A 24,664-nucleotide genomic window follows, 5' to 3' on the forward strand; every position below is an offset into this window, starting at 1 on the left:
GGATGAAAAGGCATTTGAGGATTTAATCCATGGTTTGAAAAAGGCTTACAGGTACAAAAAATACTAGAAATTGGGGAGTGAGAGTTATTTGGGGGATAGGAAGGGCAGGAAAGAACAGACTCAGATGGAAAGACCATCTGTGACGATCTGGGTAATGGGACTTTGACCTCTCTGCTCAGTCTTTAAACTCCCTCTTTCCCGCCACGTATGTAGTAAATGCCAGTACATGTTGACATTCCACATAAAGGTGTAAACAAACATGTCAGATTGGAGTCATGACCTCTTTCTCCAAGTGTGGATTGGCTAGGAGTTAACTAGATGTGTGTGTGTGTGTGTGTGTGTGTGTGAGAGAGAGAGAGAGAGAGAGAGAGAGAGAGAGGTCTCCTTACATGCCTGTGATGCTGCAACTCAGTGCCCGTAGGTTCTTTGAGTTTTAACGGGGCTGTGTGGGAGTGCAGGATTAACAGCTTGGGGAAATCAAAAATTTGAAGGGATGTGACAGTTTTAATAGGATCTCCAAGGCTGCAAAAGAGTTGGGCAAGCAAAGGAAGACACAGACAAAGGACCAGAAAGGCCATGGGACAGTTGGCAATGGTAAGAGATACGCTAATGCCTAGGTGCTGGAGGAGAATTTGTTTAGGAACTTGTTTGAAATACCATGTATTTCAAATGAAGGAGACCAGATATTTTCCAACAGGCTCTGGTGAGCTGAGGCAGTCAAGAGATTGGAATGTTAGAAATAACTAAAGCCAGTGGTGGGAATCCTGTGAAGAACAGGTCTGAATTCAGAGAGCGTGCTGAAAACAGATGATGGCAGCGGGCTGACCCATAGAGAAGAGTGTACCTATCAAGACCACAGAATTATTTCAGTGCAATAGGGGACTGATCAAAGAATGATCGTGGTTAAATCAAGGTAGGGTTTTCTGCAGGAGAAAGGGAAGGAGGAAGAAAGTGGAAGCTAACCCAGACCTAGAATGGGTCAGTTGAAGTATTTAGAAGAAAAGAAAGGAGAGATGGGATTGTGGTGGGGACAAAGGTCGTGATCAAATAAGAATGGAGAGGCACGGTGGACATTGAGTAACACAGGATTGTATGAACCCCAGTTTGGTTCTGCTTAAGCAGGGAGGCTCCAGGCAAATGAACAGAAGTCAGGAAACCATCGGGAACAAGGGTATAATCACAGCCTGGGGCAAACTGGTTGGATTTTATGTACAAGTAAAGACCTAAGACACTTAAGTAAGAGACACAGAGAAACAGATTAAGGAAGCAAATAAGAACGGTGTTAGTAGAATGTTTCTGAAACTTCTGTGACAAAATTTTAATTAAATAATTTGGTTGATAACAAGGAGAGGTTACAGGGCATCCAAGGTGAACTCCATCCAGTAAAGCCACTGGCAGCAGTCTATGAATGTTAGCAGAAAGGACGAGTAACACTGGGTGATGAGGAGAGGGAGTGAGGGGGGCCTTTCATGGCCAGAGAACAATACTGAATCCGTTGCCGTAACATAAAGATGAGAGCTTCATGAAGGAAGCCAGGCAAATAACGAAAGACAGTAAGAGCAGAATGCCCTGGAGATCTATGTTACAATTCTTCTCAGAAATGAAGCTTGTCCTAGGACTGACTGAAAGGACAGACAGCTTCTGAGGAGGTCTGTGTGAAAGAACACAGAATAAGAGAAAAGGTAGATGCTGGAAACTATGTTGGGAGAGACATGTGAGTCGGGCTGGAGGGCAGGACCTCTAGGGTAGCAAAGGGCAGAGCGGAAAAATCGGGGGGGGGGGCAGTTGTCAGGTCTCAACCACAGAGGAGACCGTGATTAAATAAGACATGGGGTTACGAGGACATTCTGGAAAGCTTCGCTGAAATAATTTAAAGGCTGTGATCAACGGGGCAGAAAGTAGAGGTGGAAGGGACAGACGTAAAACAGGCTGGCTGTAGCAGCCCGTGCAGGCGGGTCTGGACTGAACTGGAAAGGAATGGGTGCAGCCCGCCATGTAGGAAATCCGGGAAGATGGAGGTGAGGCGAGCAGTGACCGCCAAAAATGAGCAAATATGCACCAGGGAAGGTGGCGAATCCGCGGAATGCTGTCTGTGCAGATGGCAGGAGGGGGGCCGCAGAGACGGTTCTTCTCTGGAACGAAAGTAGTGGGAAAAGGAGGTAAAGTGCAGAAAAGCTGCATTAAGTCGCCCTCAGATGGAAAGGGGCCAGTAAGGAGTGACACGCTGGCGGGAAGGATGGGCAGCACGCCTGGGCCACGAGTCACGATGCAGTGAGAAGGAAAGCAGAGACTCGAAGCAAAGAAAAGGAAACGCTGTCGTGGAGGGCCTACAAGGCAGGGCGCGTGAGGGACGAAGAAGGTCTAGACTGGGGCATCTTGTCAGAGCTCGAAATGGGTCATTGGTCGCCATTTTGGGTGTTGTGAGTAGAGGTCTAAACAAAGCGTGAGAAGCAAGGACTTGGGTAGGAGGCGGGAGTGGACTAGCTCTTGGAGCACCCATTTGGAGGGAGATCGGGACTTGAAGGACGTGGGCGACAGGAAAGTTGACGAGAAGCTACTGCTGGCGACGTTCGAGATAACCAGGCTTGACTCGGTTGAGCGGTTTGCGCTCTGGGGACCGCGTGAAGAGGATGAGGGACACATCTGGAGAGCAGTGTCCTGCACCCATTCCTTCCGTGGAGAGATGGCCAGTGAAAGGATGGCGGCCCGGCCACGTATCATGGTTTCTCGTGCGCCGTGCCCTTCAAGTTGCTTGCTCTTTGAAGCTACATGCCGTGTGAGGAGTGGCGAAAAGCAAGGGACACTCCTGGGCAGACCTGTGGGGAAACAGCACGGAGGAGGAAGGGCAGAGAAGCTGTAGTCTAGACGCCAAGAAGGGAGGGGATTGAAGGCGTGGAGAGGGAACGACACCAGAGGGCCACTGCGAGGGCACCGGGAGACAGCAGAGGTGCGCACGAAGCACAGGGCTGTGAGCCAAGCTAGGTGACGACCCAAAGAGATGCGCCGTGGAGACGGAGTGTAGGAACCGGGGTCGTGAGGGAGTGCCACGTGGGACTCTTCCTCGAAGCAACAGTGTGACCAACAGAGTGGAAGGTTAAAGACGGATGGATGGATGTCAGCCGTGGCCAGCGGCAGGGGTCCTGGGAAGGTCTGGGCTGAACAGAGGGTACCAGGGGAACAGCACGGGCGAAACAAGGGGGAATCGAAGAGGAGACAGACACCCGAATCCACGGGAAACGATACAAAGATGGGAGCTAAAAAAGCCAGCGGCTGTGTAGGTGACGGAGGTGCTCCCGGAGGGCCGGGGGGAGGAGTCGGAGAGCCTGCCGAAGAGACGGGGGCATCCGAAGACCCGCAGGTTTGGGCAGGAAGCGTAGGGTGCCATGCTGACTCAAAGAGGAGAGAGACGGAGACGATGTCAGGGGACGGCTGCTGGAGGGGCAGTGGGGGGCAGTGGAGTGGCAGGGGCAGAGATGGTGAGGAACAGAGTTCCCCGGAAGGGGAGATCCTGTAAGGTCTCCTAACGGGTCTGTTTGGGCAAGTGGGGGGGGGGGCCTTGAAGCCAGACCGAAAGCAGTACGTGTGACGACAGGAGAACAGGGCCTGAGAAGCGGCGGGAAGCTTTAGTGAGGAAGACTGGAGGGAGACGGAGGGAGACGCCCCTGGTGTAGAGCGAGGGCAGCACACGGACACCAGGATCGCCGTGTGAGTCGTTTGTCGCAGGGGTGACGAGTATCGGGAGCTGAGCGGCTAGGGGTCCTGGTGGGAACGCAACTTGGTAGAACTTGAAATGACACCGCGTGGAATTAAGATGGGGGGGGGGGCGGCAAACAACTGAAGGGAGATACAAGTAAATACGCGAGCGCCACACCGAAGGTCCTCGAGAAGTTACTCTGTCACGTGGAGATGTTCCGCAAGCGACAGACCGCTAGTGGGGAGAAAACCTGGTGGGGGAGAGCTGTTGGGCAGGACACGTGCCTGCTGAATGAAGTGGAAATGGGGCGGGGGCTCAAGAGAAGGTGGGCTAATTCTTTAGGGTAGGATAGGTAATAAGGAGACAGTAATGGGAGAGCAGTGTCGTAGCGGCCCCCAGATTAAAAGGTCACTTGAGGATTGGCAGGTACCGGCTGGAGGGAGAAGGCCTCCACGCTTGGGCCAAAGGCGCAGGGGTGGCGGGGGTTGGGGGGAGGAGAGGGGTTAAGGCTAAGAGGGGCATTTATAGAGAACAGCTCTCACTAGGTGGCGTGTAATAAGAAAAACCACACGTGCCATGAAGATCCCCAGAATGGGGGATCCTGTCGGCTCTGGGAACAGGCCTAACTGGCCTAACGTGTTAGGCATAAGGCCACACTGCTGCGACTCGTGGGTATACGGGGAGAGAAAGAAAGGTCTGCACAGCAATGAAGGTCAGAGGTAGACTCACTCTTGATGCATCGGTGGCAAGTTTTTAATTGAAGGACTTGGCTGAGGGGCATGTTTACAGCGATGCCTAAGACGTGCCCTGCAGCCCCGTCTGAGCTGATGAGTCTGCGCTTTAACAAGCCGCGGTTTGAGAACCACTGCTTTAGACGAAGGCAGAGGAAGAGCCGTTCTGATAAGTCTTTGTAGCAACCTGTCATACTAGGATTAGCTGACAGAGAAGCAACTGGGGAGACCTGTCAGGAAGGACAGCAGGTCTGGAGAGGACGGAGGCTAAAATAAGGAAGGGGGCCACCGTGACTCAGGCTAGGGCGGGGAACATCCAGGAGAGTAACCTGGCCAAGGGGAAGGTCACTGAAGAGGGCTGGAGGGAGGGACACTGAGATGTAGAGAGTAGGGACTCGGTAGAGTGGTTTTATGTTAATTCCGACCCAAGCACTGAGGCAGAGAAAGGAAGGGGGGTGTGTGGCTACAAACAGAGATTAGGAAGGGAGCTGTTGGAAAGCTTTGTGGAAGAGGAGGGTAGAGAGGGGCCACGGGGATGGGCCTGGAATCCAGTCCACGGTCTGAATGGTGAGGGCTGAATATGAGATGTTGGTTTATCCAGAAGCCAGTCTGAATCTATGGGAATGCTATGTATATACGTAATTTCCAAATGGAGGAGGGGTGCAGAACATAAGCAAGTTTTTATGAGGCAAATATCAAGAAAAAGGAGTAAAATAGCAAAGTTAAAATTGCTGTCCGATGAGAAGAGATCACAATACTGACATGGAAATTGTCACTGGCAATGACCGGACGTATATGGCACCGTACTTGGGCCGAAGATCATGACAGAAAAGGAAGGAGACCAGTTGGTTGCTCTCTAAGGGAAGGGCTTGTCTAAAGAGGAGACAGTTGGTTTTGGGTGAGGGAGCGGGGATCAGAGGGGAGGGAACCTCAAAAAGAATACGCACTCGTCACTCTGAAAGGTTAAAAGAGGGGAGATTGGAAAGAATGTACTATAAGAGAGACGTTAAAGGCACACTTGGAAATTAAGGAAACATGTTAGGATTTGCAGAAAGTGAGATGAAGCCACTGAAGAGACTTGAGACTTGTATGAACAAACAGCAAGGGAGAGAACAAAAGATGGGGCTGGGAGCCAAACAAGGAGAGGGGATGTGTGGCTGCGGCTAGGGTGCAGAACAGGCAGGTGGGAAGATACACGCGGAAGGGCATTGAAGAGGGCTAAGTGGGAACATTAGGAAATGGGAGTTGGAAATGTGTCAGACTTGTGTATTAACAAGGAGAGAGAGGGAGGCAAGAGTGTGGCAGAGCGAGAACTGGGGTATGAAGTTTTGCCGTCCAGGTCGCTGTGTTGGAAGGTAACGTGTCTGGTCAATAGAGTGAAAGGTCAGAGATAGGCTAACTGGGATGGACATAAAAGGCAGACCGGCGGCAGGCATCCTATGGAAGTTTATGCTGAACTAGGAGCGCAAAAGGATGCGGTGAAGAATAGGACACAAGGGGAGATGGCAGTTGGTTGAGCAGTGAGTGCCCAACATCCGTCTGTCCAGAGAGGCAACTGAGATCTGTAAGAACAGCAGGTGGCAGCTGGAAGGAGGGACACAGAAGACAAGGGAGCATGTTTCCCAGGGTAAAATCACGTCCAAGGAGGAAAGGAACGGGAGAGTCAAGTGAAGATTCCTACAGATGTGAAAGGATGATTTTAAGAATGGCAGATACTGGGGCGCCTGGGTGGCGCAGTCGGTTAAGCGTCCGACTTCAGCCAGGTCACGATCTCGCGGTCCGGGAGTTCGAGCCCCGCGTCGGGCTCTGGGCTGATGGCTCAGAGCCTGGAGCCTGCTTCCGATTCTGTGTCTCCCTCTCTCTCTGCCCCTCCCCCGTTCATGCTCTGTCTCTCTCTGTCCCAAAAATAAATAAAAAAACGTTGAAAAAAAAAATTTTTTAAAAAAAAGAATGGCAGATACTGACTGCCGGCTGAGGCACGAACTTAGTCCAAGGTTATGATGGGATAAGAAGGGGGAGAGAGTTTGTGAGCTGAGGAAAGGACCGCCGGAGGAATGAGAGAAGACTTAAAAGAATAAACGGAGTGGCGAAAATGCAGGTCGGGATCAGGGCGGTTTTGTTAAGATGAATTCTCCTAAAAAGATGTTGCTAGCAGCCTTAAAATACATCAGGATTGACCAGTCACGCAGTGTGGGTGAGTGGTTTGTCTGTAGACAAGGGTATTTGTATCTCTTGAGGAGTGGTTGGGAATCATGACGGAAGAAAGGCTCAGGAGGAAAGTACTGTACCCACTGTTAGGATAGACTGTGGGGTGATGAGATGTGTGGGGTGGTATAGTATATAGTGTAGTATCGATGATGTGATAGCTGAAGTGGGTAGTTAAGATAGAGCAGAGCATAACTATGAAAGAAGAGGGGGTTTTAATCTAAGTAATGGGAGCATGCATGAATTTGAGGGGGGTTCTCAGTAGTCAGTGTAGCAAAAAAGGCAAATAAGATGTGGATTAAAGAAACCCAGAATGGAGAAATCTGTCAGGTCTTAGGAGAGGTCTGCTTGGTTAAAATGTTTGGTGTTAAAGGTCGCAATGAGTGGTATATATAATGAGAGAAGTAAAAGCCTGCATATGGTTAGGAGTCAGAAAGTCGACTAGCTCTTGACGTCTTGATGGGAAAAAATTTTTAAAGAATTTATATATGCTATATATATAACATCTATATTACTATATATAATTTCACATATTATATATAAGGTAATATATGTAACGTAATATATAATGTATGTTATCTACAACGTAATAATATGTACAGTATATTATAGCTTAGCATATATATTATATATATTTAGAACCCTCAAAGATAGCATTACATGTTATTTAAGGAGAAATAAATATTTATTAAAATTATACAAATGAGAGAAATATCAGATTATGTAGTGAGGGAGAGGTAAATGATTCTGGAGTGGTACAGAGGAAATCTCAGTCATATGTGCAATATTTTATTTCTTTAAAAATATCTCAATCAGATACAGTATAAAGTTAAGATATAAAGAAGTGGGGTGTGGGCGTATGAATTTGGGAGGGATGGGTAATTTTCATCAAAAGACGTGATTGATATGAATCGTTGGGGCGGGGGAAGATGACGACGAATCTTGATGGCAACACCATTGGATGACAACCTGTTTGACCAATAGGAGAGCGTGGTGGGAGGTTGTCTAGGGAGCGGGTGACCTCTACTTGGTAAGAAGTGGGTGGGTATCTTTAAGGGAGGAAACCTCAAGAGAAAAAAAATGTATTCTTCACTATGATTAGAAATGGAAGCTGAAAATATTACAGACGTTAATAATATATGATGCAGCAAATAATCAAAATCGGGAAGAAGCTGTTGAAATACGATGTTAAGGTTTGCTCAGAAATTGAAGTATTATGTTAGAACTGGCTGTAAGTGAGAGAAACTAGTGAGACACGTCATAAAGAAGGAAAATGTAGAGGAGAATTGAGGCTGCAATCTAAGAGGAGGGAGTCTCAGTCTAGGCTGCCGTGCAGAACACGCGGGTTTGCAAAATGGTAAACGAAGAAGGGCACTGAAGGCCAGGATGCGGACCGCATCCTCAGAGATAATCAGAATTGGAAGTTCAGTGCAGAGCTGTAGGTCAAGCCAGAGATCGATCAACCAGCTGAGGAAAGAGGTCAGGATGTGGCTAGATAAGAGTTGGAATATGATTGTCGTGCTGCCCTGAAAGCTTTGTTGGAGAACGACTTGAAACAGTTGGTATCGTCACCAGAATGAGCAGAAAGAGAGATGAAATGTGATGGACTTAAAATGGGCCAGAGAAGGAACCCTAGGAAAGTCCAGAAGGAATGGAAGGTCGAAGCAGCCACAGTACAGACTATAGGAAATAAGGAAGACAGAACAAGGTGGGCTTGTGGGTGCTGACTATCAAAATGTACGTATCCAGAAGAGATGATCAGTTTCGCGGGAATCTTACAGCTGGAAGAAGGAATGATGGAGGAAATGTAGGGAGTTTGCAGCAAAAGGGGAAAGGGAAAATGGAGAAAAGGAATAGAGCAACGTTCGGGTTGCCTGCGGATGGAACCCTGTTACTTGAAGAGTCGTGCTCATGGGAGACGTGGCTGTTGCTCCACACTTGGGCCAAGGTCATGAGAGAAGAAAAGGAAAATGGGATGGAAGTAAGTAAAGGGGGCATTGTGTGAATTAGAGAGCAGCTGAGTAAAGGGAATGGCTACAAGACAAACAGGTCTGGATGAAAGAAAACACGGAGGCTGTCAGATCTCCGAATTTTGTGTAGAGTGGGAGAGCATCCAGGGCCTGAGCAAAAAAAAACAGGAGCTGGATAGGCTGGCCCTTGAAGTCTTAGTGGGAAATTTACGACTGAATCGTTGCTTCCTAGGAAAGGCTAGGAGATGGATTGGATTAAGATAAACTCTGATAAGCCATTGGTGCAAACCTTAGAAGTATCACCAGTGCCGTTTTAGAAGGTGTGGACTGAATATTTTTTCTGTAGAACAAATGAATGCTTATTGGTTGAGGAGTGGTTGGGGCTCATGGTGCATGTTTAAGATCCGGTAGGGCAGATATTCAAACTAGGGGAGACTTCCTGTCAGTGTGATGTTAAATTTGCTGAGAAGCTAAGGAGTCCTGTGAGTCAAAGTGAGAGAAGCAGTTGAACAGACTTGTAGAACACAAGAGGAAAGAGGAAGGGAGAGAAGATGCTGCTTGGGGGCGGGGGGGGGGGGGCGGTGAGTATGAAGAGTATGAATTAGGCTGGGTTTGGGATACGCAGGGTCAAAATGGCCAATATGACCAAGACCAGAACGAGGGACACGGGTGTCCCCAGCTAAGTATGCATGTTACACTCGTTAACATGAAAAGTTTTTATCTCTACGTCCCCCTGTGCTTGGGAAACTGCGGCGAATCGGCATTCTTGCTGGCACACGTGTCCGTTCGGGATGATATACGTTTGCTGTGGTTAAAGTTCTTCATAGGCTTGCTTCCCATGCTCAAGGTTTTTCAGTGCATTGTGTGTTATGTCCATCACTTTCCCTACAATACGTGTGGAACAGCTCCAGCAGTTCGCCAATTGGTAAGTAAACATTTCCTCGAAGTTTCTTATTTATATATCTCACTCAAAAAGGTATAGGAGTTTGTTATTTGTCTTGAAAGCCTTTTCGTTATTCCTCGCAGCGTCAAAGGAGGGTGCATTTACGGTATTTTATCATAGCACGGGTCCACTGTGTGCTACAGACAAACACGTCCACTAACGAAGGGACGACATGTTAAATGATTCTGCAGTTGGCTCTTAGAATGGTTGACATCGTAAGACATACTTGAAAGTTTTTTGCAGTAATATTTTTGTGACGGTTGAGAAAATACGTTGGATTTTTTAAAAGGGTGAGGTTAGGGACTGCTCAAATTTCAGATATTGCGGTATAAGCATTTACTGACAAAGATGGTTATTCCGCACATTTGAAACCAAAAGGCGATGCAGACCGCTCGAACGTATAAAGGCGTTGAGGCAGGAAGAGAATTGCGTGGTGAGGCAGTTCTGAAAAGGAGAAAGAGTGGAGAAGAAGAGGGACAGTATCCAGGAAAGTGTGCTTGCGTAAAAAAGCGTGGCTGATACAGAGAAAGGTTTGGTGAAATGGGCCTAAGACGAGGCAAGGTGCAGGGATCCTATCAAGGAATAAACAGAAGCCACGGCAGTTCAACAAAATAGGTAGGAAAAAAGAAATATGGAGACAGACTGAACAATGGATGTAGGATAAAAACAGGAGCCCAACAGGGATTTATTGGCGAGTGTATGAGAGTGAGACACACTCAGTAGACGGACGGTTAATGAAAGATAAAACTGGGGACGGGCCGGGGGGGGGGGGGTCCAAGCGGATGGGTGGAAAAGCAAAATTTACCTTCAGCTGGGGAAGGTCATGTGCAGAATGGCATCCTGAAACAAGCTTTGGCACTATAACTGTATCTGATGGAACAAGGGAGAATAGAGATGACAGAAGCTAAGTAAAGACAATGTTGCGTGGATTAGGGCACATTTCAGAGTAACTAGACCGAACAGAACGTGAAGCCAGAGCAAACGTAGGGAGACCCAGAAACCCGAGCGCGGTGAGGTAGCACACAAGTCAAGGAAGTGGGTGTAGGATTAAAGACTCGCTAAAGGTAGTGAAGAGCACGAGGGCAGGATGAAAGAGGTGAGGAGGCAGCGACATGCATTAGAGCGGAGTATTAGCAAAAGGCAAAGGGGAAAAGATAGACTGAGTTGCACGTTTAATCCAGTTCCAAACACGGGAGGGGAAAGAGGTTAAGACACGGATAAAGAGCGACTCCGTGGAGAGGGGCGGGGGAAGGGTGTTGTGGAAGGGCACTGGAAAATGCACATCCATACCTGGAAAGGGCGTCGAACTTCATCAGAGAAATGGGAGCGGGCAGATAACGGAACAGCGTGGGAGTGCGGGAGGAGGCCCGGGGCCGAGGGACAGCGGGGCAGAGAAAGGCACACACGTAGAGGGGTTAAGCAGACATAGGGTTATGGGACTGACAGAATTCCGCATTTGCTTTATTCTCGGGGACAAAACTGTCCCCAGTAATAATGGAAATAAAAGAACAAAGAAGAAGTGGCATGGCTTACACTACACACAGAGGCCATGCAAAACACTAGAGAACAGGACAACCAGTGCATGACAGGGAAAATGGCAAACGAGTGACGAAACGAAGGTGGTTGGACAGAGAATCTGGCAAAACCAGTCATAGCATGTAAATTTAAAAGATAGGAAGGATTAACGAGTGAGGAGAAGATACTGATGGCAAGGAGAGGGAAATGAGGCTAAGAAGGAGGAGGTTAAGAGCGTATGTAACTTCTTGTAGCTGAGTTCAAGGGAGGCTCCATTTTCAACAAGCTCCAGAGGAAGAACCGCAGTCTGGCAGAGAGAGCGGAGCAGAGGAAAGAGAGATGCGGGGGAAAGGCCAGAGCATCGGCTGCAAAATTTATGTACTAATGAGTAGATTTCCAAAGTTCTTCCAGAGAAAGGGAATAGTAAGCACTTTGAAAACAAGTAAAATTAACCATTGGAATGAATGAGCCATGGATTAGGGCATTAAATAAAAAGAAATAAAAGTCACACTCAGTAACGATCCTTGACCAAGAGGAGGACAGACCTAAGAAATAAGAAATGTTAACTATCAGTAGACTGAGTGCGGGGCACGTCAGGTGTCAAAGGGAATGCCATGGATCGCAGAGCAGAGAGCCAGGCAAGTGTCACAATTTGCAGGCAGTGCTGGGATTTGAGAAAGAAGGGTCAGTGGCAACTGATTTAGAAGGTGACAGGCGGTGCCCGGGGAGCGCGGCCCGGGGAGTGAGCTGGGCTTCCACCGCAGTGGTTCTTCCCGAGGATGGGGGGGTGGTTTTCACCCGAGGGGGGCTGTGGGCGCGGCCCCCAAGGCAGGCCTATCAAAACATCTGAGGGGGAGCAGTGCTCTGCTCCAACACACACAAAACCAAAAAAAAACACAAAAAGAAACCCCAAAACCACGGCCCGATGATGATGCTGATAGGCGGTCTTGGGGGTCATGCGTCCTCGGGTGAGAATCGCTGGGTGGCAGCGGCAGAGTGGAGGGTGGGCGGAGAGGTGAAGCTTGAGCCAGAGGAGCCCCCGAGCCGGGGGTGCATGGGGACATCAGAGTCAGGACTGTCAGACACGGGGCAAAGGACATGGGACCAGGAAGACAGCGAGCAAATGGATGTAGCCAAGAAGGCACCTGGCCCATTGGGGGCTGGGTGCGGATTCACGGTCAGCGTGTAGGGAGTGGCGTGCCAAAGTGTTGTTCCCAAAGCTAGGGACGCTTCAGGACTCGGGCCAAGAGAGAGGAGAATGGCGATCAAAAGGAAGTTGTGGGAGCACCGTGAGCACAGAGCACGGGGCGGGCTGTCCACGCAGAAGGAAGGGGCAGGCGGGACAGGAGACCACAGGGCTGATCATCTGGGGGAGAGATGCTGCCAGGGAGGCAGGAGGACCCAAGGCTCCTGCAGGTGGAGACCTTATGCAGTGGTGTCGGGCGGGCCATGTGGGCAGGGGTGAGGGCAGGAGGGAGGGTGCAAGGGAAAATGCTGTAGTGAAAGGAAAGAGGAAGGAGAGTCAGAGGAACAGGCTCCCGGAGAGCGCTGTAGGAAGAGTGTGCAACGAAGGGGTCCGAGTGGAAACAGGAAAGGTCACGGGAGGGACGTGTGTGGGGCCCAGGCGGCCTGCAGGGTGTGGGTCCACAGGACGTGAGCAGGGGCTGGTGGGGGAACGTGCGGGTTCAGTACCGTATGTCTGAAGCAGAGACGACGGAGGTGAGTTGAGTGGAGGGTGAGGGGGCGAGCAGGGAGCACACAGCAGAGAGGACGGCGGAAGCAGCCGGAGGACTCACAGAGGGTAGCTGAAGGAATGTCACGTGGCTCAGGTGGCGGGACGGTTCCGATGTCATGTGTGCGGTAGACAAGCAGAGCAGGAGAGGCAGGGGGGCGGGCCGTGGAGGCCCATCAGGCGATGGCCCATCAGTCCGCAGCAGGTGGGAGAACATGGTGGGGGAGAGGTGGTCCGAGGGGCAGGAGTGAGAAGGGGCGGGTGAGGGCCTCGCAGGTAGGGCAGGAGAGGCTGGGGGGGGGGGGGGGTCAGGGAATGTCCTGTGCCGAGAGAGATGGCAGAGGGCCCGGGGGAGGGAGCAGACGAGAGGCATCCAGAAACTGCCCCCCAAATGTGGACGAGGTATTGAAGAACCAACCCCCCTGCCCCAGGAGGAAGAGGACAGCCTACGAGGAAGCAGGGGTGGGGGGAGGCGGCCAGAGGAGATGAGTCAGGAGAGCTCGTGGCCCGTTTAAAATGTTGGAGACAACACTGTCAGTGCAGGGCATGGTGAGAAGATGAAAGGTCAGAATGACCTCCCAAGTGGCCGACCTGAAACGTAGAGAGGTTAGCAGTGATGTCAGCGGCAGGTGGCTTCAGTACAGCACACTGGGGACTAAGGGCTGATAACCTGGAGAGCGTGAGGGCTGGTCAAGTAGGGAGCAGATGTCAAGGAAAAGACCTGTAACTCCTTCAGGTGGCGGCGCTGGTCAGGGGAGTGGAAGGGAACCGATGTGGACAGGTGCAGGGGAGGAAGGAGAGGACCTCATGGCATGGGAGGTGCTCGCGCTGGGTAGACGGGGTGCCGCTGAAAAGGGGAAGGCGTCCTGAAAAGCTCCCAGTGGGGACATTGGCAGATTTCAGGTGGCAAGAAAGACGGCGTGTGCAGGGCTGAGACGGGATGGTAGGAACAGGGCAAAGAGCTGAGACTCCGGGCACTGGACGACGCGGGGGCCTCAGGAACAAGTGGGGGGAGGGGGCACCATGAGGTGGAACAGGGGGACCAGGGCATCACTGCACAGTAAGACCCTGCAGAGGAACCTCAGGGATACAGGGCGGACTCCTGTGCATCGGGCCCAGAGTGTGGGTAGCAGATATACTTCGAAATGGCAGGGGAGCGTGCAAGAATCAAGGCTGGTAACGTCTCCCAAGGATCACCGAATCCATGTCTCAGCTGCTCCAAGGGGGCGGAAAGGATGGAGGTCTAGCATGTAGCAGCGAGACTCCATTAGAGAAGGAAGGAGGACTCTCAAAACCAGTGGGGCGTCAAAGATCTAATCTGAGAAGATGGTGTGGACGGCGAGAGGGCATGGAGGGAGAGAGCAGGGGTAGGGCAACAGGGGCTTCCGGGCTCTTGGTCGAGAACCTTGGATCAGGTGGGCAACAGAGGGGGCCAGGCGAGGGGAGGGAGAGCCAGAGGAGGGCCCTAAAACCCACATGTGGTGTTGTGAAGGGATCAGGACCAGGAGGGAAAGAGGGCAAAGGAGAGATCTGAACGATCTCACTACAGAGTGGGAGGGCAGTGGCAATGGGCAGGGGTGCATCAGGGGACCCGGTGGCGAAGGCATGGAAGCAGGGGCGGTGAGGGAAGGAGGACGAGCTCAAAGCGCAGGCCTGGTGTAAAGTCCGGTGGGCAAGGGCTTGATCGAAAAGGGAAGAGAGGAGGAAGGAAGGTGAGGTGGGGTGAGGCTAGGGGACAAGAAGGGAGCCTAAAGGGGGGGCGGTGGTCAGAGCCAGTGGAAGGACCGGACGAGCGCCAGCAGGTGCGGTCAGAGAGAACATGGCCTGTTGAGGGGACGGAAAGAGTGTGAGCTGTGACGGCAGGTCAGGGGAGGGAGCACATCCCCTGTGGAGAAGGGATGACCGGGTGCAAAGACATGACAGGCATTAGGGAGCTTGGACACACACGGGCGCTGGCGAAGAGGCAGGGCGCTTACCTGGGCGGAGGGGGGGACGAGGAAGAGACGGGTAGCGTGAGGAAAGCTCCTGGTAAAGAATGTCAACATGGGGCCTTGTTGCAGCTGAACAGGTCACCCCCCCGAGACAGACAAGGTGAGAGGAGGCCCTGGGGAGGAGTGCGGCGGAAGGGAGACGGGCTGGACACAAGAGGAGTTGCAAGAACAGTCCTGACAGGAGGGACTTGCAGAGCCTGGGGCCACAGTGCTCCAGCAGAGGCACAGGAAGGAGGGGCAGAGAGGGTGGTGGTGGGTGTGGAGCCTCGGCTGCTGCCCCCGTGGCCGTGAATGTGGTGGAAAGGGTAGGACTTTTTGGCCAGGCTCTGTACTACGGATCCAGATGGAACGGGTGGGAGATGGGGTTGGGTAGGGGTGGGGGGTGGCGTTCACTGGGTTGGACTAGAGAACGGGGTTGGGACTGACTGGGACACGGTGGGTGTGGGGACATGAGAAGACCTTCTTCTTTAACTGAATCTGAATTTGTAGGCTGATTTCAAGTCCAAAACGAGGGGCGGGGGGGGTGGGGGCGGGGGTGAGGACCACAGACTGAAGCGAGGCTGGGGAAGACCAGCGTGTCTACCCAGAGAGGACACAGGACAGGAGCTGCAGGGACGGTGGCAGGTCTGCTGGGCAGGAATCCCAGACGGACGTGAGGACCACGGTGAGGGGACGGTGTCACGGGTCTGAAATGAGGAGAGGTAACCTAGGGAAGGAGCCAGCGGCACGCACGGAGATAAACCAGTATTGGCCCAAAGATACGGTCACGTTGCCGGTAAGTCCTCAAGGCTGAGGGCGGGAGGCTGTGAACAGAATGATGCTCTCGAGCAGACTGGGCTGGGGGCACAGCAGGTGTCGGGACCACATGCTCAAAGAATGCGGAGCTTCCAAGAGGCTAGAGCCGGGTCGGTGTCGGTGTGGGGAACTGTTGGGAATGTGAGGGACGCTGTTAACTGTTCAGGGTGTCAGTGGCAACCGAGGGAAGGAGAAGGTGACAGGCGGTGCCCGGGGAGCGCGGCCCGGGGAGTGAGCTGGGCTTCCACCGCAGTGGTTCTTCCCGAGGATGGGGGGGTGGTTTTCACCCGAGGGGGGCTGTGGGCGCGGCCCCCAAGGCAGGCCTATCAAAACATCTGAGGGGGAGCAGTGCTCTGCTCCAACACACACAAAACCAAACAAAACACAAAAAGAAACCCCAAAACCACGGCCCGATGATGATGCTGATAGGCGGTCTTGGGGGTCACGCGTCCTCGGGTGAGAATCGCTGGGTGGCAGGGGCAGAGTGGAGGGCGGGCGGAGAGGTGAAGCTTGAGCAGATGAGCCCCTGAGCCGGGGGTGCATGGGGACATCAGAGTCAGGACTGTCAGACACGGGGGAAGGGACGTGGACCAGGTAGACAGCGAGCAGATGGATGTAGCCGAGAGGGCACCTGGCCCATTGGGGGCTGGGTGCGGATTCACGGTCCGCGTGTAGGGAGTGGCGTGCCAAAGTGGTGTTCCCAGAGCTAGGGATGCTTCAGGACTCGGGCCGGGAGAGAGGAGAATGGCGATCAAGAGGAAGTTGTGGGAGCACCGTGAGCACAGAGCACGGGGCGGGCTGTCCAGGCAGAAGGAAGGGGCAGGCGGGACAGGAGACCACAGGGCTGATCATCTGGGGGAGAGATGCTGCCAGGGAGGCAGGAGGACCCAGGGCTCTCTGCAGGTGGAGGCCGAGTGCAGTGGTGTTGGGCCATGTGGGCAGGGGCGAGGGTGGGAGGGAGGGTGGAAGGGAAAATGCAGTAGTGAAAGGAAAGAGGAAGGAGAGTCGGAGGAACAGGCTCCCGGAGAGCACTGTAGGAAGAGTGTGCAATGAAGGGGTCCGAGTGGAAACAGGAAAGGTCACGGGAGGGACGTGTGTGGGGCCCAGGCGGCCTGCAGGGTGTGGGTCCACAGGACGTGAACAGGGGCTGGCGGGGGAGCGTGTGGATTCAGTACCGTATGTCTGAAGCAGAGATGACAGAGGTGAGTTGAGCGGGGGGTGAGGGAGCGGACGGCAGAAGCAGCCGGAGGACTCACAGAGGGTAGCTGAAGGAACGTCACGTGACTCAGGTGGCGGGAGGGTTCCGATGTCATGTGTGCGGTAGACAAGCAGAGCAGGAGAGGCAGGGGGGCGGGCCGTGGAGGCCCATCAGGCGATGGCCCATCAGTCCGCAGCAGGTGGGAGAACATGGTGGGGGAGAGGTGGCCCGAGGGGCCAGAGCGAGAAGGGGCAGGTGAGGGCCTCGCGGGTAGGGCAGGCGAGGCTGGGGGTGGGGGGCAGGGAATGAATGTCCTGTGCCGAGAGGGATGGCAGAGGGCCCGGGGGAGGGAGCGGACGAGAGGCATCCAGGAACTGCCCCCCAAATGGGGACAAGGTCTTGAAGAACCAACCCCCCTGCCCCAGGAGGAAGAGCACAGTGTAGGTGAGGCCAGAAATCACACAGTGGTATGAGGAACGTGGGAGAGGTGGACGGAGGCTAGAGCTTGAGGTAGGAGAGGTAGTGGCCTGTTTAATATATTAGAGGTAATCCTGTCAGTGGTGTCTTGTCTAGGTCCATAGAGAAGCCTAGAAAAGTAACAGCCTCCAAAATGGCAGACCTGGAAAGCTAGGGTGCCTAGGGGTGAATTTGGATAGTAGGTGGATTGTCTATAGCCCCCTGGTGATGAAGATCGCAAGAGAAGGATTTGAGGGCAGTCACCTGACTAGCACGTGCTGGAGAAGTAAGATGCAGTGTTGATGGTGAACCAGAGGTCTCTTAGAGACAGGAGTGGGGGAACAGGCAGAGGAAAGGCCCAGAACGTTCAGTCTGGAAAGGGAGAGAGAGTAGAGACTGAGGCAACTATGAAAAGTTGGTCTGTGGGATGCGAGTCATGTCAGGGGAATCTATGAGAAAACAAAGGGAAAGGCAGTAGGGAAAAGGGGAGAGAATCTCATAAACATGCCAGGGGCCCAGGGGCAGAAGGGGAAGGCAAAGGGGAAGGCGGTGTGGACAGCTTCCAATCTGGGGACATCAACACGTCTCAAGACAAGATTGTCACGGTCGGTATAAGGCTAGGCAGTAGGAGTAGAGCAGAGCAGGGGGAACATGCCATAGCCTGGGCATTTGGACCCAAGGGCTCCTGAGAGCACGCGGGGACAGGGGACGTTAACGACAAAGGTGAAACTGAGGAAATGGGGCAGTGCTGCCCATTAAAACAGACCCTGAATAGAAACCACTGACGGGAAACCTCAGGGAGTTCAAGATGGATTCCTGTGAATGGAGGCCAGTGTGTAGGTAGCCAGGTTAGAAACAGAGGGGAGGGGCCAACAAGAGCGAATGCAGAAATGGCATTTTTCAACAGTCACCAAATCCCTCTTTGTGCTATTTCAAGGAGTTGTAAAGGGCGGATCCTAACACGTAGCTGGAGATTCCCAACAGGGACGTTGTACCGGACAGGGGGACACCCCAAAATCTGAGAATGCCCTGGGTCTGTCGAAGATGTCGGCGGCAGAGGGGCACGGAGGGAGAGCAAGGGGTGGGCTGGTGAGGTCTGGGGACCCTTGTTTTAGAGGCTTGATGTGGTGGACAACAGAGGCAGCAGGGCTTACTGGATGGAGAACGAGAGGGGGGGCTGACATCCGCACGTGGCCAAGAGGGAAGGAGGGCAAAGGGGGATCTGGACCGTGTCAGTGGGGTGTGGAGGGCAAGCGTGACGGGCAGGGGTGCATCAGGGGACCCGGTGGCGAAGGCATGGAAGCAGGGGAGGTGAGGGAAGGAGGACGAGCTCAAAGCGCAGGCCTGGTGTAAAGTCCAGTGGGCAAGGGCTTGATCGAAAAGGGAAGAGAGGAGGAAGGAAGGTGAGGTGGGGTGAGGCTAGGGGACAAGAAGGGAGCCTAAAGGGGGGGGCGGTGGTCAGAGCCAGTGGAAGGACCGGACGAGCGCCAGCAGGTGGGTTCAGAGAGAACATGGCCCGATGAGGGGATGGAAAGGGTATGAACTGAGAGCAGGTCCCGGGAGGGAGCACCTCCCAATGGTGAAGGGATGACCCAACGCGACGACATGACAGGCTTTCGGGAGCTTTGAGAGGCGCGGGGCCTAGAGAAGAGGCGGGGTGCTCTCCGGGGGCTGAGGAGGGAAGGGGAAGGAATGTGAAAATGGGGCCTTGATGCAGTGTGACAGGAGGGTCACGTCTCAGGGACGGGCAAGGTGAAGGGGACCCCCAGGGGACAACGGAGAGGGGAGCATGGAAGGGAGGCAGGCTGGCCGCCAACAGGCGGGGCGGAGAAGAGGGAGGTGGCAGCGTCTGCACCCTGGCACTTCTCGACGTGCCTGCTGGAGGCGCGTCCAGGGCTCCGGGCCAGCCAGCGGGAGCAGTGGCGTGGGGAAGGAAGAGTAGCAAAGGGGTGGTGGCAGGGGCCGCCCCTACAGCCTTGAATGTTGTGGTCAGAGTAGAACTTTCCAGCCAGGCTCTTTACTACGGATCCGGTGGGGATGGGGTGGGAGGTGGGGACGGGGTGGGAGGTGGGGATGGGATGGGGGACTGGTTCGGGTGGGGTAGGGGTAGGGCTGGGGTCCAGGGTTGGGGTTGGGGATGGGGTCTGGGTGGGGTGTGGGTCGTGTTTTACTGGGTCGGGTGGGGGGGGCAGGGTTGGGATCAGTGGGCACGGGGCGGGGGTGGGAGATAGGAACTGTGCTCCAGGCACTGAGAAACACATTCTTTAACTGCGCTTATGGACTGATTGCACACACGATGCTGGGAGTGATGACCACAGGCTGTGCAGAGGGTCGGGAAGACCAGTGCATCCACTGTGAGGAGACACAGGAGAATAGCACAGGAAAGATGGAACGGATGTGGGCTTGGCAGGAATCAGAGGGACGTGAGGACCACAGGGCCAAGACTCTGCAGGGGGTGGTGTCACAGGTCAGACACGAGGGGAGGTAACGTACAGAAAGGAATGATGGCAATTGTTGAAAAGGACCAGGTTTGCACCCAACATATTGTCTCAATGCCTGAGAGTCATAAATGCTGAAGGCGGGGAAGGAATTGGGGAACGATGCTCTGATGTGGACTAGGGTTTCTAGCACATCCAGTGTCCAAAGGGTAAATAACGGAAGGAATGTGGTGGTTCCAAGAGGAGACTGCCAGGCCTAGACAGAGTGGGGGCAGTGCTGGGATCTGAGGAACAGTGTCACTTACAGCCCATGGAAGTGTACAGGCGGTGCCCGGGGAGCGCGGCCCGGGGAGTGAGCTGGGCTTCCACCGCAGTGATTCTCCCCGAGGATGGGGGGGTGGTTTTCACCCGAGGGGGGCTGTGGGCGCGGCCCCCAAGACAGGCCTATCAAAACATCTGAGGGGGAGCAGTGCTCTGCTCCAACACACACAAAACCAAAAAAAAACCACAAAAAGAAACCCCAAAACCACGGCCCGATGATGATGCTGATAGGCGGTCTTGGGGGTCACGCGTCCTCGGGTGAGAATCGCTGGGTGGCAGCGGCAGAGTGGAGGGTGGGCGGAGAGGTGAAGCTTGAGCCAGAGGAGCCCCCGAGCCGGGGGTGCATGGGGACATCAGAGTCAGGACTGTCAGACACGGGGCAAAGGACATGGGACCAGGAAGACAGCGAGCAAATGGATGTAGCCAAGAAGGCACCTGGCCCATTGGGGGCTGGGTGCGGATTCACGGTCAGCGTGTAGGGAGTGGCGTGCCAAAGTGTTGTTCCCAAAGCTAGGGACGCTTCAGGACTCGGGCCAAGAGAGAGGAGAATGGCGATCGCAAGGAAGTTGTGGGAGCACCGTGAGCACAGAGCACGGGGCGGGCTGTCCAGGCAGAAGGAAGGGGCAGGCGGGACAGGAGACCACAGGGCTGATCATCTGGGGGAGAGATGCTGCCAGGGAGGGAGGGAGAAACGGAGTGCTAGACGGTAATACCTAGAGCCGTGACATCTAGGTCAGGACTGAGTGCTATGATGTGTGTGGCACTTCCGCGGCCAGGGCGGGGGAGAGCAGAGGACAAAGTGCTTGATGCAAGGCCAAAGGTCGGAAAATTAGAAAGAGGCTCCCTGAGAGCAGTGTCAGAAGGACGTAACTAACGGGTCCGAATGGAAACAGGAAAGGTCACAGGAGGGACGTGTGTGGGGCCCAGGCGGCCAGCAGGGTGTGGGTCCACAGGACGTGAGCAGGGGCTGGCGGGGGAGCGTGCGGGTTCAGTACCGTATGTCTGAAGCAGAGACGACGGAGGTGGGGTGAGCGGGGGTGAGGGAGCGAGCAGGGAGCACACAGCAGAGAGGAAGACGGAATCCAGCTGACGACCTGATGTCTCACGACTTAGGACATTTTGTTTCCCTTGTATACGGTAGAGGCACAAAGCGGGAGAGACCTGCAGTCCGGGCCCAGGCGATGGAGGTCAGGTGAGAAGTCTTAGGGTGGTGGTGTCACTGGCAGTTAGCATGAGGAAGGGCAGGTATGGAGCCTTGTAATTAGGGCGGGAGAGGCTTATTGAGAGCCTCTGGTACCACACTGCACCAAGAGAGGGAGGGAAAGAGCCCAAAGGAGGGACTGGGCGTGGAGAATCCAGGACCTTTGACCCCTAGAGGAACTAGCGTGTGTCGAAGCCCGTGCGGGTGAAGGCACATGGTCTGCATCAGGCCAGCCAGGAGCCTGGGCCGGGTGGGAGGCGGCCCGGGGAGGATGAGGGGGAGAGAGAGAGGGGCCTAGTGGGAAGGTCGGAGAGAGCGTGGTCCCTGCAGGGCACGGTGAGACGTAACACGTCAGCAGGAGGCGCGGAGAAACAAGGACCTTCTTCCAGTGGCGGCCGTGACGAGGCCGCATGCTTACAGATGAACTGGGACAGCACATGGATTCAGCACCGCAAGCTGGGGATGAAGAAACCAGCAATGGAGCGAACGTGAGGTCAGGCCCGGAAGGAGCTGGTATATCGAGGAACAGACCGCTGAAGCCATCCCGGGACGCTAGGCAGTGGCAGAGGTGGAATGGGAAGTTGCAGACGTGGCGGGGCGTGTCTCAAAGACAAGAGCGGGAGCACAGGCAGAAGATGGGCCGAGGAAGGTTCGTTCCACACCCCGTGTGGGGAGGAGACCGCGGCGTCCTGAGTGGCTCCGAGAAGGCAGTCCGTGAGAGCTCGTGGGTCAGGGGAGCAGACAGGAGGAGGAAGATACGGCAGACGTGGAAGAGGGGGAAAGAACTTCCAAAGCTGCGAGGGACGCAGGGTCGGCAAAGGGAGCACCTTGGGAAAGGAGGCGGCACGCGAAGAGCTCCCGGTCTCACGGGGCAAGAGGTGTGGCGTGTGCGGTATGGAGGGCTGATGGAAGGAGCGGAGACGCCACGGCCAGAGGGTTTAAAAGCGGGGCCCCTCAGCAGCCAGCAGGAAAAGGGGCCACCGTGCATGCAGCGAAACAGAGGAAACACGGCGGTCTCGCACATGAAGAGGGACTCTGCACAGAAACCACCAGCAGGTAACCTCAGGGACTCAGGATGGGTTCACGTGGATGCAGTGCCGTGTGGGGGTAGCAGATGTGTGAGTAAAGATGGGGAAGGAGTTAAGTGTGAATCGAGGCGAAGGTGACATTTCACTGTTACCGAATGCATGCTTCTGTTCCGGGGCGGGGGGGGGGGGGGTGGTGCTGACAACGGTGGCGGTCTGGCATACAGAGCCTCCGCCCAGGAAGCAGGGTGCGAGAGGATGCTCAAAACCAGTGAGTATCTTAGGGTCTGGTCTGAGAAGACGGCGTGCACAGCAGCGGGCCCCAGAGAGAAAGGAGTGGATGCCGAGGGCTTGGGTGGGGGGTGCTCACGATGCTTGATCAGGTGGGCAAAAGAAGGGGCCACGCAGAACGGGAGGGAGAGCGATGGGTGAGTCTTAAGACCTGCACTTGGGTGCGGTGAGAGGAATGTGATCAAGGGGTAAAGAAGGCAGAGCAGGGGTCTGGAACTTGACAGTGGGGAGTGGGAGAGCATGGGTGATAGGAAGGAGTGACAGTGCAGGCCTGGGGTCAAGTCCTGTGGACAAGGACTTGACTGAAAGGGAAGACAGAAGGGGAAGGAAGGTGAGATGGGGCGAGGCTAGGGGAAAAGGGAGCCTACAGGGAGGGGAGTGGTCAGAGCCAGCGGAAGGACCAGAGGAGCGACAGCGGATGGTTTCGGAAAGAACGTGGCCTGTTGAGGGGATGGGAAGGGAGTGAGCCGTGAGAGAGGGTCGTAGGAGGGAGCACATCCCCCATGATGCAGGGATGACTTCATGCAATTAAATGACAGGCATTGAGGTGAGTTGCATGGGCCCTAAAGAAGAGGCAGGCCGCTTTCCATGGGCCAAGGAGAGAAAAAGAAGCAATGTGGCCCATAAGGAAAGGTCGGAGGAAGTAACGTCCAAATGGGGCCTGCCTTGCTGCAATGTGACAGGAGGGTCACCTCCCAGACAGAGACCAGGTGAAAGGCACTTAGGACACGAGGGATGGGAGCACAAGGGCAAGGAGACAGGGTGGACGCTAACACGGGGAGCAAGGAGAAGGGGGAGGTGACAGAGTATGCATTCTGGTAGTCTCAGAGGTGCCTAACAGACAGAAGCTCCGGGCGTGCTGCCAGCCAGTGAGATCAGAGGCACTGGGAGGGGAGAGGGAAAAGGGGTGGTGGCAGGGGCCGCCCCTACAGCCTTGAATGTCGTGGTAAGAGTAGAACTTTCCGGCCAGGCTCTTTACTACGGATCCGGTGGGGATGGGGTGGGAGGCGGGGAATGGGGTGGGAGGGGGGAGATGGGAGTAGGGGTTGGGTATGGGTCAGATTTAACCGGGTGGGTTGGGTTTTCCTGGGGGGGTTGGGTTTTACTGGGTCTGGAGGGCAGGGTTGGGATTGTTGGGCTCGGGGTCGGGGTGGGGGGTTTGGGGTTTGTGGGGGGTGGGGACATGAGCCAAGCTCTAGGCACTGAGAAAACCATCTTCAACTGAGCTTGTGGACTGATTACACATTGAGTGTTGAGGGTGACGACCACAGGCTGAGAAGGTGAGAGAGACCACTGACTTCACCTGGAGAGGACAGGGAAGAGCGGCACAGGAAAGGTAGAAGGGGAGGGTATGGTTGGCAGGTAAATCGGAGGGCCATGAGGACCACAGGGGCAAGGCTTTACAGGATGAGACTGTCACGGGTCTGAAATGAGCAGGAGCAATATAGGTCAGGGGACAGTGGCAAATGCTAAGGAACACCAGACTGGACCAGAGACATTTTCACAATGCTGGAGAGTCATAAAAAACGGAGGGACAGGAGGAGTGTGGCAGGAGGTGTGAAAAGAACAGTGCCGTGACGCATACTGGGTTTGTGGCATGTCATGTGCCAAAGAGTAAATATGGTGGTCTCAAGAGGAGAGTGCCAATCCAATCACACAGCGGGGTGGTGCTGAGATCTGATGAAGGTTCCATGGCAAACAATGGAAGCCTATAGGTGCACAAGAAGAAACTGCAGCTAGGAAGTCAGGGCTTCCACCGCAGTGGTTCTTCCCGAGGATGGGGGGGGGGTGGTTTTCACCCGAGGGGGGCTGTGGGCGCGGCCCCCAAGGCAGGCCTATCAAAACATCTGAGGGGGAGCAGTGCTCTGCTCCAACAAAAACAAAACCAAAAAAAAAAAAACCCAAAAAACCCACAAAATCATGCCCCGACGATGATGCTGATAGGCGGTCTTAGGGGTCATGCATCCTCGGGTGAGAACCACTGGGTGGCAGGGGCAGAGGAGAGGGCAGGCAGAGAGGTGAAGCTTGAGCCAGATGAGCCCCTGAGCCGGGGGTAGATGGACGCATCAGAGTCAGGACCGTCAGACATGGGGGAAAAGGACCTGGGACCAGGCGGACAACAAGCAAATGGATGTAACCAAGAAGGCACCTGGAAAGA

The 24,664-nt window shown here is 54.3% G+C and overlaps 1 protein-coding gene and 1 long non-coding RNA gene across 2 annotated transcripts in view; one reads left to right on the plus strand and one right to left on the minus strand.

Moving 5' to 3' along the window:
• COPG2 (COPI coat complex subunit gamma 2) overlaps positions 1–24,664 on the minus strand; it is a 114,562-nt gene that overhangs the window by 2,801 nt on the left and 87,097 nt on the right. The gene's annotated exons all lie outside the window — the stretch shown is intronic.
• On the plus strand, positions 14,372–23,118 carry LOC122488747. Its single transcript, XR_006298679.1, has 2 exons — positions 14,372–16,654; positions 20,888–23,118. It is a non-coding gene; the product is annotated as an uncharacterized LOC122488747 (long non-coding RNA).

The sequence above is a fragment of the Prionailurus bengalensis genome, chromosome A2 (genome assembly GCF_016509475.1).
Source record: "Prionailurus bengalensis isolate Pbe53 chromosome A2, Fcat_Pben_1.1_paternal_pri, whole genome shotgun sequence".
Classification (NCBI taxonomy): Eukaryota; Metazoa; Chordata; class Mammalia; order Carnivora; family Felidae; genus Prionailurus; species Prionailurus bengalensis.